The following is a 12,431-nucleotide window of genomic DNA, read 5'->3' on the forward strand; positions in this document are numbered from 1 at the left end:
GCCCTCAATTCACTCCATTTCATTTAACTCAAAGAATCCAGATAAATGTTCATGTGTCCAGGAAGATTTTTTTCCAGCAGCACATAGTCTTTATGTTCGGGCCAAGAAGATTAAGAGAGATCCTGGAATGTCCTTTGCCTGTTGTAATTCAGATGATCAACTATGAAAACTCATTTGATGTGCATGTGTTTGTCCTTATCTAAAGTTGAGCTCCATTGAAGTTTCTGGGAATTGAGTCGGTAAAAGTTTTGGGTTCTTGCATGTGTGTTCAAAGGGGTTCTCAAAGCATTGAAACTTGGGTAGCCATGGCTTTCTCTTATCCGGAGTTTCATGGAAGAAGTGATGAAGATGTGGAAGATTTTTTGGACAAGATGGAGGTTGCCTGCATTAGCAACCAGATTCATGACCCTGCGCAGATGTTACGTCTTCTCCAAATTTGTTTGAAGAGTGATGCACAAGTATGGTCCAAAACATTTGAAGAGGAGTTGCGTTTAGCGGATCCACCTGTAAGATTGAGTTGGGACAATCTAAGGCATGGGTTGGAAGTGGAGTTTGTGAAGATAGAAGATCCTGACAAAGTGTGGCAAGAAGTACAAGGTTTGGTGCAAAAGGAAGGTGAGCCAGTAGATGCGTATATACGTAAGTTCTCATTGGCATGGGAGCGGATGTGCAAGGCCTTAGCACCACAGGTACCCCCACCTGACATGATGAAGAAGGACAGGTTCTTGGCTGGTCTTTGGGAGAATATACGTTGGAGAGTGGAGCTAAAGAAGCGTAGGACATATGAAAATGCACTAGAGGTAGCAAGGAACAAAGAGTGGAAGTTGAGGAAAATGAGCTAGTTAGGGGTGGAGTCTTTGCCCATGAGGTCTGAATTTCAACCTATAGAGTCTTTACAAGGTCGCACGTCAGGGGTTCATCATGAACCAGTGGTTCCTGTTACTACTCAGGTTATGCCAGCAGTGGTCACTACAGCAGTGCAAGATGATGGGCTAAGGCAAGACATGAGGCAAATGGTAGATTTGATAAAGAATCTCAGCTTAAACATGCTAGGTCAAGTGGGAAATAATCGAGGTCGGGGGAGGTTTGCAAATCAGCCAGGAGGTGAAGAAAGGCCTAGGAATGGTGTTGGACAAAGCAATGGTAGGTTTTGGAGGCAGACGCCCACATGTTATAATTGTGGAGAGTTGGGTCACATCAGCCCGCAATGTGATAAGCCACCAAGGATGGGGGGAGACATGTATCCAATTGCCAAGACAGGTGCTAACTAGGTCAAATGATTATGGCATCGAAATTAAGGGAGACGAAGGAACCAGTGGATTGACCCAGGAGGAAAAGGGAAAGACAAAAGTGCTAAGTGTAGGCACCTTGGAGAAGGCATCAAAGCTAGAGGATACATTAGTGATGCCTATTGGGAAGAGGACCACAGAGGATAAGGAAGGAAGAAGTGTCCCAGGTCCTAGTAAGAAGAAAGGAAAGAGCCATGAAGGCGAGGATGTCAAGGCCAAGAGGAAAAGGAGAGCTCGTCGAAAGTTTCATGTTTCAGATTTTCCACTAGGGGATGGGCAATTAAGCTATGACTTGAAGGAGGATCTGACGAGCAGGAAGGCAGATGTTACTTTTGGGCAACTTATAGAGATGGTGCCTAAGCTAAAGCGACAGTGGAAGAGGATGGTTAACCCAATGGAGAAAGAGCCAGAGAGAGGTTCAGTAAAGGTGTTGGCAATGGATGAGCTACCAGACATTTGTCCAATAGTAGATGTGTGGCATAAAAGGAAAAATTTGGGACAAGGTTATGTGGATGGCGGAGCCCAAATATGCGGTATAACACACTCATGCGTTGAGAAGATGGGTCTCACAGTGGCTGGGGTGTCAGGTTTTTGGATCAGATTGGCAAACCATCAAAAAGTAAAATGCTTGGGTGTTGTAAAGAGCTTAGAAGTGGAGGCATATGATACAAAGGCAGTGGTTGATTTTCATGTGATGCCAGCAGGGTTGGGAGCATATCCTATTATACTGGGCAGACCATGGTTACGTGCAGTGGGAGCTGTTCAAGATTGGCGACATGGTACGATTAGCCTCTATGGAAAGACAGGTACCAAGAAGCTTTATAATATGGACACAAGGAAACGATTAGAGGAGCTTTATGAAGATGAGGATGAGTCTAGTGATGAAGACTCTTCCACGGTGACAGATGAGGACAGTGATAGCACTACCAGCAATGATGAGGATGCTGATGTTGCATTTCTTTTGATGGACAAAGAAATCCAGGAGTTTGGTTTAGTTGCATTTGCGAATGAGGTTGAAGATGAAAGTGAAGGGCCTTACGAAGTGATTGAAGGGTTGATGCAAACCAAGGTTGAGTTGTCAAAGAAGCAGGAATTGATGACACAAATGATCAGCAGAGACCTCTCAGCTATGGAGAAGGATATTTATTTGCACATGCTGGCTAGTTTTCCTGATTTGTTCATTACTTCATATGAAGAGATCAGAGGGTTCAAGGGTGAAGAGATGCATATAGAGCTGAAAGAAGGTGCTAAACCAGTGTGGCAAAGGCTAAGAAGGATGGGTCAAGAGCAAATGGAAGCCTTGCGAGAAGAGGTGGACAAGTTATTGAAGGCAAGGTTCATAGTCCCTGTGGAGACCACAAAATGGGTGAGTCCATTTGTAGTCAGTCCAAAGAAGGATGGGAAGTGGAGATTTTGTGTAGATTTTAAACCCTTAAATGCAGCCACTAAGAAGAACCCATATCCTCTTCCATTCATCGATCAAATCTTGGATTCAGTGGCTGGTTATGAGCGGTACAGTGTGTGTGATGGTTTTTCAGGCTATTTTCAATTGAAGATTGCTCTTAAAGACCGCACAAAGACAACTTTTATTACACCATGGGGCTGCTATTGCTACACAGTATTGCCATTTGGGTTTTCAAATGGACCATCTTTCTATCAAGAGAGAGCAAATTGGGTATTGGAACCATTCATTGGTAGTTGTGTTAAAGCTTTCATGGATGACTTCTGTGTCTACAGCAGTAGGGTTGAGCATCATGAGAAGCTGCAGATGGTATTGGCTCGATATAATGAATGTGGAGGACAACTAAATCCAAAGAAATGTCATCTAGCACAGCCAAGGGTGAAGTTATTGGGCCATATGGTGTCAGAAAATGCATTGAGGCTGATCCAGAAAAGGTTAAGTCTATTATTCTTCTTCCATCACCTACGAGTACAAAGCAATTGACAACTTTTATACACAAAGTGAAGTACATGGCACGGTTTATTCCATTGTCTTCGCAGCTTCTTTATCCATTACAGCAAGTGGCAAACCATGATCCATTGCAATGGGATGACAAGTGTGAAGAAGTGTTTCAAGAGGTGAAAGAGGTGTTAGGGGGGTTGTCAGCCATGCAGGCTCCTCATTGGGAGAAAGTTTTTTATGTAAATCCCTCAGTAGGGGATGATGCCATTGGAGCCATGCTATTGCAAAAGGGGAAGGGCAGCCATTATATGAGGCCAGTGTATTGTGCAAGCCGAGTGAAGTTGGTAGCGGAGAGAAAGTTCTCGGAAGTAGAGCTAGTGATGGCCAGTGTAATATTTGCTTGTCGACGATTTCGTCATTACTTGCTACCACGGCCTTTTGTTTTCTTGACGAGTTATGCCTTTTTGCCACAGTTAATTAATGGTATTAACATGTCAAATGTGGTGAAGAAATGGGTAATTGAGCTGCAAGAGTTTGAGTTCTCTTTTCTAGTGGAAGATAGTACAAGGGCTACCCTAGCTGATTTGTTGACCTACAAGGAGAATCCCCTTATTGTTAAGGAAGAGGTGGTGAGAAAGGTAGTTGAAGAAGTGCCACAGATCAGCAATGCACATGTGTTGTTCTTTGATGGTTCATACAGAAAGAGCCATGATGCAGCTTCAGGGGGTATAGCACTTTATGATCCAGAGGGGAAGCTAGTATGCAAGAGAGGGTTCAAATTGGATGCTCATAGTAACAATGAGGCTGAATATGCTACTCTGGAAGCCGGATTACACATTTGTTTGAAGCATGGGGTTCGAAGGTTGAGCATAAAAGGTGATGCCTTGTTAGTGGTGAAGCAAGTGCTGGGTGTGTGGAAGAGCAAGAACACCTCATTGAAGGAAATGTGCTTCAGAATTAAAGGCCTGTTAAAAAAGTTCGAAGCATGGATCATCAGACACATTGAACGTGCTCTAAATGGAGAGGCACATGAAGCAGCTCAAGGCATGATTGGGGAGCTATTTGTGTTGAGGACCACTTTACCTCTTTATCATGGCCGGGAAAGTTTGGCTCAAGAAGAGGAGTTTTTGCTAACAGGAATCATTCCAAAGGAGATTCATAAGTCTAAGAAGTATGGCTTTGTGCGTAGAGCATACAGGTACAAATTGATTGGTGATGTCTTATACATGAAAGGGGCTGATCTCGTGTTGAGACGTGTACCTTGGCGGGAGGAGCTTTACAGAGTGTTGGAAGAGAATCATGAAGGCGCATGTGGTGGCCATTTTGCTCTAAAGATCACCTTGCATAAGATTTTGCAAGAGGGGTATGTATGGCCTAGTTTGCACAAGGATGTTCACCATTGGTGTAGGTCTTGGAATCGGTGTCAAGCATTTGGGAAGAGAGTGTTGAAGCCAGAGCTACGAAAAACCATTATGGCGTTTGATGTGTTTGAAAAGTGGGGGATTGATGCAATAGGCCCGTTACCTATCACAAGCAGGGGCAAAAGCTATATGTTGACGGCAGTGGACTCTCTCTAGATGAGCAGAGGCTATAGCAGTAAAACAGATCACTGCAAAGGATGTGGCAAAATTCGTGTATGATGAAATATGTTGCAAGTTTGGGGTGCCATTAGAGCTACTTTCAGATAAGGGGCCAGGATTTAGAGCTAAACTGCTAGACTTCTTATGCACAAAGATGAAGATTAGGCACCAGCATACCACTCCTTATTACCCGCAGTGTAATGGCTTAAATGAAAGATTCAATGGTGAGTTGGTACAAATTCTTTCTAAAGTGACAGAGCACCAAGGAAAGAATTGGGATTTGGAATTGCCTAGTGCATTATGGGCTTACCGTAGTTCGGTGAAGACAAGTACGGGGTTTACTCCGTTTCATTTGGTGTATGGAAAGGAAGCGCTATTGCCTGTGGAGGTAGAGTTGCCTGCGGTCAAGATGTTAGAGAAGTTGCTTGGGCCGCCTAGTGATGCATTCAAAGAGAGGCTCTTGCAGTTACAAGAGGTCCAGTTGGATAGGATGAGCGCATTAGAGCATTATGGGCAGATGCAGGATAAGTCTTTGGCAAAGATAAATGAAAAGGTCAAAAGTAAGGGTATCAAGAAACATGACTTGGTTTTGCGCTACAACAGTAAGCTAGACAATACCTTCCAAAAGAAGTATCAAATTAAGTGGAAAGGCCCTTTCAAGGTAGTGGAGTGTTTTCCAAATGGCACATATCAGCTGGCTAACCTGGATGGTGTTCTACATAAGTCAAGGGATGGATTGCGTCTTAAATTGTATCATGCTAGATTGATGATGGTGGAGCAAGATGAGCTGTCTGTGGATCAAGCAGTGTTGGTGAGGGATGAGGAGACCTGTGATGCGGCGACTCTCATATCTCTCTTTGCTGCTGCTGATCATGAATGATCTAGCAGGCTAGGGGATGGGCAAATTATGTCAGGAGTTTTTTGGAGCAAGGGATTGCGCATATGTACATACACATGCATGGTGCATCGAACAAATAATTGCCCATTTTTCAGAGCCAGGTGGTTACGTGGGGCCCACATGTGTACAGGTAGGACAGGGTGTACATAGTGCATCGATTTTCATTATTACCAGTACCACTGTGTTTTTTCTACAATAAGGAGGAGTTGGTAGCGCGTAAAACTTCTCGAGGAAGCTATCCACGGGCCGACGACATGAGGTAAGCAGGTGCGTCAGATGGCATCGAGTGGCGTCAGGAGGTCGAACGGGGTCAATATTTGCACGTGGATGAATACGAACACAACGTGGGTGTTTTCTTGTGAGAGGTATGCAGAAAGGTCATCATTAGGACCACTTTTTGGGGCCACTTCACGTGGTTGCGAGACGCATTATTGAAAAGAAATGAGTGCCAGGTGTGCGGATGATGCAAAAAGGTGACAACTATGCACTGCGAGGTCAGTTTTTGGCCTGTTCGAGGTCCATTTGAGGTCATCTAAAAGGCCAAGGGTGCCCAACTAATACAGCTAAGTGTGGGAACTGAAAAAATAGAGAGAAGACCAGAAAAAACGTGGAGAAGAGAGGAGGAACAGCCGCAAGTGTGTTTTTGCTGTTTTTGGAGCATTTTTTGGCCCTAAACTGCTCATCCGAGGTCGGATTTGAGCACTTTGACATTGTAGACTGGGGTTTTTGGGCGTTCCAGACGCAATGGCGCTGTCCATTTTGCCAAATTCTTCACATATTTTTTGCTATTTTTCTGTGTAATCTTCTCCGGTGAGTGAAGCCTCTGCTTAACTTTGTGGTTGTATCTGGTGTATTTTCTCAATACTGTGTAAACTATTTGCCCCATTGGTGTTGGGCTGAGCTTTATTGAGTCTAAACAACAGCATTTGCCTCCTTTGAGCTGAATTGAGAGTGTGTATGTGAGTGTGTATGTGTGAGTGTTGAGTGGACAAGTGGGAAATCTCTCTATTCTCACTCCGTCTGTGTGTGTCCTGTCTCGGCCAGGCTGGTTGTGTAAGCCGAGTGGTGCCCCATAATGTGTGTGTGTATCATCCCAAGAGTGTGTGTCGGGTCATTATAGAGGCGTTGTGTGTGTTTCCATCCCGCTCACATCGTCACTAGTACAAAAAATTCAAGATAATCCAAAAGGCTACATATCATCACCAATATGCTACTGCATTCAGTGCATTACAAATTCCTAGCCTTGTAATTCTCAAATCGGACAGTAGAGACTCCTTGCAAAAACCAGTACACACATTTATGACAGTACAAAGGCCTACATATCATCACGAATACCACACTGCATTCAATGCATTACAAAGCCTAGCCTTGAAACTTTCCAGTTGGACTGTGGAGACTGCACGCACAAAATCATGCTTTCATTACCCCCTTCACAAATTCCAAAAGCATCCTGCTCTGCCCCACATGTGGTTGGACATGCAACAAGACCACAAACTACAGTAAATAGTACACTTGAAAGAGAATGCTTGAGACGCCAACGAGACTCAGCAGGACGGAGTTGTACACATAGAGAGAGTGGACACCCCTTGCGGTAGACTGCTTGAAGCATGCACTGCTTTGAAGAGGTGGAAAACATGCTGTCAAAACGAAGTGACGCACTCCTCAGCCTCCTATGCACTGAAAGTGACACCCTCCTTAGCCTCCTCTGCACAGACTCCATCACGCCTTCACTGCGTTGAATGGCATGCGTAGCCTCCACATCCAAGCCACAGAACATTTGGCCTCACGCCACAGCAAGAAACCCCATCGCGTTCAATGCAATGCATGGCTTGCCACTTCCAAGCTACAAGCCCCGGCTTCACGCCACAGCAAGAAAGGACTTAGGTTAATGAAACCCCTCCTTTTCAAGCCAAAACTCCACGTGTCCTGCATCCATTCACCTTGCATCTACGATCCATGTTTTGCACCAGAAATCCACCCACCCACTATGGCCTCCTGCAGACCAAAAAATGTAGTGAATTATAAACTCTTTTGTTTTCATTTGGATTTGAATTCTAGCACGTAGCATAGCTAAGCCAAACCCATCGACAATGTTTTTGCTGGTAACTTTTGTCTTGCTTGAATTTTCATCTTGAAAAAGGAAGGGCAGGGGGGGGGGATGCATCAAACAAGTCGCTCGATTGTCTAGCACATACATGCTCACAAAAATTGTGAGCAAAACTAGACAACTCTATCTGTAGTTTTATAATAGGTTTCTAATAGAGTTGTGTGTGTGTGTGTGTGTGTGTGTGTGTGTGTGTGTGTGTGTGTGTGTGTGTGTGTGTGTGTGTGTGTGTGTGTGTGTGTGTGTGTGCACATGTGCACGCGTGCACACGCGCTTTAGAAAATGCATAATAACATGCAACATTGTCAACTATTCATTATTTTTTTTCGACGCACCAAAGGGCCCACAGGGGGAGTGTGGCTTATCCCTTCCAAATATTATCCACGAAACATGGTTGGGCAAGGGCCGTGTACCATCGGGAAAGAGCCACGCATAGGCATCACCATGACCACCTAATTGCACCGTAATCATCAATTAATTGAATAATGCTTTGAGTTCAGTTTAATCAATGACCAACGCGGGTTGTTAGCAACACCGTCACTCGAATAAACTCAAAATTAGTAGCTTAAACTCCCTTTTTACAAGATTATCCGGGCCGTTAACGACATCGGGACTTAACAGGATGATTAATCAATCTTCAAGCTGATGACGGTGATGGAGTTTTCCTCCATGTGGCTCTTCTTGCTTCAATTTTCCTTATGAGCTCTACAAACTAACTCTCTGTAGCATTCCTTGATCGTCTTTGTCGTCCTCCTCATGCTTAATTGAGAGAAAGATTGAGAGAGATCTGCAAAATTCCCCGTCTTTCTCGTTCTTCACCTCCTTCATAGATGCTCACTTTTACTCCTTCAATTTCCCTTAAGGAATTTGCCAAACTCGCTGATAGCTTAGGATTCCATAGCTCTATTCCATAGCTCTTGTTCTGGTTCTTTGCTTCCTCTCTTCTTTGCTTACCTCATGGGTTTACCTCCCCTCATCTTGTTCATCCTGCTCTTTTTTTCTTCAGCTTCCTCGCTTCACCAAGGTCGAGAGTGAGCATACCCCTTGCTAATCTACGGTCGAGAGAGAGAAATCTCTGTATTGGAGTGAGAGATAAGCCTTGCTTGCCTCCTGTGCCGACAACGCGAAAGAAAGAGAGAGAGAACTCTCGAGCTTCTTCTTCTCTGCCTTCCTCGCTTCACCAAGCTTCTTCTTTCAACTACGTGTTGTTGCCCAATGATAAGGAAGGGTTTTGCCTGCAACTCTTGAGGATGAAGGTTGATTGTCTTGTGGGTAAACCTTCCTTGCAGTCTGCTTTGTGCGAGCCATGGAAACAAGTGTTTGTCCTGGAAAGCGTTGTGGGGAAGAATAAGAAGAAGATTGAGCAATGAAAAGGTTAAGTCGCAAAAGCTGACTCTTAAGAGGTGAGGAAAGAGGTCAATTAGCAGTGGGATATACGGAAATAGAAACGTTATATAAGCGCGAAGGACACCATCATCATTACTAAACGTGGAATATGCATTTGGCGAAGACCACAATCAATTGAGTCGCTCATCATCATTGGGAATAGTGCATCACCGCATGAAGAACACGTGGCATACTGCATGTCGACTATGTGGTTATCGCGGCACAACGCGATATAGGATGGGCCTTGATCAACCAAACCCCCTCCTCGCGTTGTGTCGCGACAAGGAAAAATATCACGGCACAACGCGAGAAGGGGGAGTGTACCACAGCCAGAGACCTCCTTATCGCGTTGTGGCACGACACTCTTGATGGCGCGCCACAACGCAATAGGGACCAACCATGTTGTCGAGATGCCTTCCTATCGTATTGTTGCGCGACATTTGGATGTCAAGTAACAATGCGATAGGAACCACCTATATTGTGAAGATACTCCCTATCGCGTTGTGGCGTGATATTTGGATGTCGCTCCACAACGCGATAGAAACCACCCATATCGTAGACGTGCCTCCTTGTCGCATTGTGGCGCGACATTTGGATATTGCACCACAACACAATATGGACCACCCATATCGTGGATGCGCCTGCTACAGCCGGAGGCATGGCTGCCCTGCAACATACTGGAAAATAGCACATAACAAGACATAAAAGACTAAATCTACGTACATGTCGACTCGCATAGCACATACCCACGATGTATACAAACCGAGAGAGATAGAGAGAGCGAGAACGTGCAAGCGCACCTCCTAGAGCGGAGTGCTACGCCTGGCACGGCGAGAGAGGAAAGAAGAGAGGAAAGAAGAATGAGACGGGCACTGGGTGCAATCTCCCCCCGTACAAGAGTGACCATTTTCCTCTTGCACGTATTTAATTTATAGATTCTTGAATGGTCAAAGTGAGTACAAATTGACCGGTCAAACATAATTAGCCAAAGCTCACAAAGAGCACTTGAATAATCAAATATACATAAAATGTAACATCCTTCTGCATAATCCATTATCTACTGATGCTCTTGCCACCTGTCAACTGCAATAGATAATAAAACATCAATTCTATAACATACCTCTCTGTTGGAAAGCAACTGTCCTCAGTTGCGAAGATAAAAATCTGCAAACAATACTTGTCAAAAACAATGATTAGAAATCTTTATCAAATAATTAAAAAATTCATAAAAAACAGTGCCTCCCTATCGCATTGTTGCGCGACATTTGACTGTCGCATCACAATGCGATAAGGACCACCCATATCGTGAAGAGAGCTCCCTATCGCGTTGTGGCGCGACATTTTTATGTCGCTGCAGAGTGCGAGCATATCTACGGCTATGTGACATAAACCTCCCACTCGGATTGTGGTGCGACACATTTTGATAAAAGATCTTCCTTCACAATCAATAACCAAAAAAAGAAACAAAGAGGTAGAGACAAAGGAACAAGATATGAAGACATTTGCATTATCATCAGGGACTCCATTACACAAAACTAAGAGGTGAGATGCACTATCTTGTTTGTCCATTACAATTATTCTTCTTCCTCCTTTATCGTTGGTGGTTTCTTGTCCTCGGTCTTTGCAATGCTGATTTCCCCAGCCTTTGCCTTCTAGTTTCCTTTGTTTTTCTTCTTCAGCTCCTTTGAAAGAGCTTTTGCCTCAGCTAGCGTTTTCTCGACCTTCTTCATTTCCGCCATCATCTTTTGGAAAAAGCTTCGTCTTTCCTCTCTTCTTTTCCTCCATACTTGTGTTGTGTAGATGTGAGCGAGTTTTGGAGTGTGCAGTCAAGGTGCTTCATATAGTTACGATACTCACCCAACTAGGACACGTGTCATAGGAATGGTTGAGCTTGCCTTGGTCTTTGTGTTGCATTCATTGCACCGTTACTAATGCAATCATAAGGGTGGCTGTAATGACCTCGTCGAGTTCCTGAGGAGTCTATATATAGAAGGCCCGTCAATCCCCCCTTCGTACTCCCTAGAGTTAGCCGGTGCCTTCCTACCTTTACCCTAACCAACAACCCAAGTTTTCTTACCTCTCTCCACAAATGGATCCCTTTCAGATAGAGATAGAGGAGGAGTTGCCTTGCTCTAACGAGACGCCCAAAGACAAACTGTACCATTTTCTCTATAGAATTGGGCTTCAACAGCGGGAGCAGCAACTCAAGCATGTTTTCAACCCTGCCTTCTCATTGCAAGAGTTTTTGGCTTCTACGTCACATTTCCTTATAGAGTTTTATCAAACATACGAGCAACAGACGATCAGTGACATATTTGAGTTTGAGGATTGTCGATATGTTCATATAAAGGATATCAGTTTTGATCGTTTAAAGAAAGATATTTGCTACAGAAGCATCCTCAAGTTGTCACTGCTGCAGTCTCGCAGGAATGACATCAGATGTCCCGTACATAATCGAAAGTGTCGAGTTGCAGATTACTATGCTGGGTTCATACTCATTTTAATGTTAATCTGGACGATCATCGGGACACAGCAGAGGAGGCCAAGAGCAGTCACCATTCAGTTACTAGTGACAAGCTGGTGCAACCACCAAGTGGTGCTTTGTGTATTTCAGAAGGTGTTCAGTTGCAAGAGAGAGCTTTGCCAACAAATCTACTCCCTATCGTCCCCATCGGTGATCATCATTATATAATGCTTAATGACATCATGGAACTATCTCACTTGAGAGAGGACTATTGCCTTGCTTTAGATGCTCAAAATCTACAAGAGGATGACAGTATAATAGACCATTCCGATGAAAAGTATTTTGTCATGGATGTTCATGTAACAGCGGGTGAGTTTATCGAACCAAGAGAGGCACTAGCAATGATATACAAGGATGTAGACGCATGTGCCGCGACGCTTCCAATGAAGTCGAAGTTCAAGTAGGTACAGGAAAGGCTTGGAATAACAGAGATGGGGAGAATTGCTCCATTGACACCTTCCTCATCCTCTGCAGACGAGAGTACACTTGACTTATGGAATGTTGCATTACTTGAAGAAGATGAAAATCATGAGGTATACTACTGTGTAAATAGTTTTTTGCTTCCCCGTATGAGAGTTTCATGTGTATATACCAACACTAGCTTTTATTTCTTGTAGCTCGTTTCCTCCCTTGGTCAGTACTTGGAGAATTTGAACGCTCCAAACTTCCTATGGTTACATTCCAGCTTCTCTGAGGACAAGATTGGATTCCCTCTTTTTGTATTGAAGACACTCTCAAGATATCTAG

The sequence above is a fragment of the Adiantum capillus-veneris genome, chromosome 6 (assembly GCF_014529385.1).
Source record: "Adiantum capillus-veneris isolate H3 chromosome 6, ASM1452938v2, whole genome shotgun sequence".
Classification (NCBI taxonomy): Eukaryota; Viridiplantae; Streptophyta; class Polypodiopsida; order Polypodiales; family Pteridaceae; genus Adiantum; species Adiantum capillus-veneris.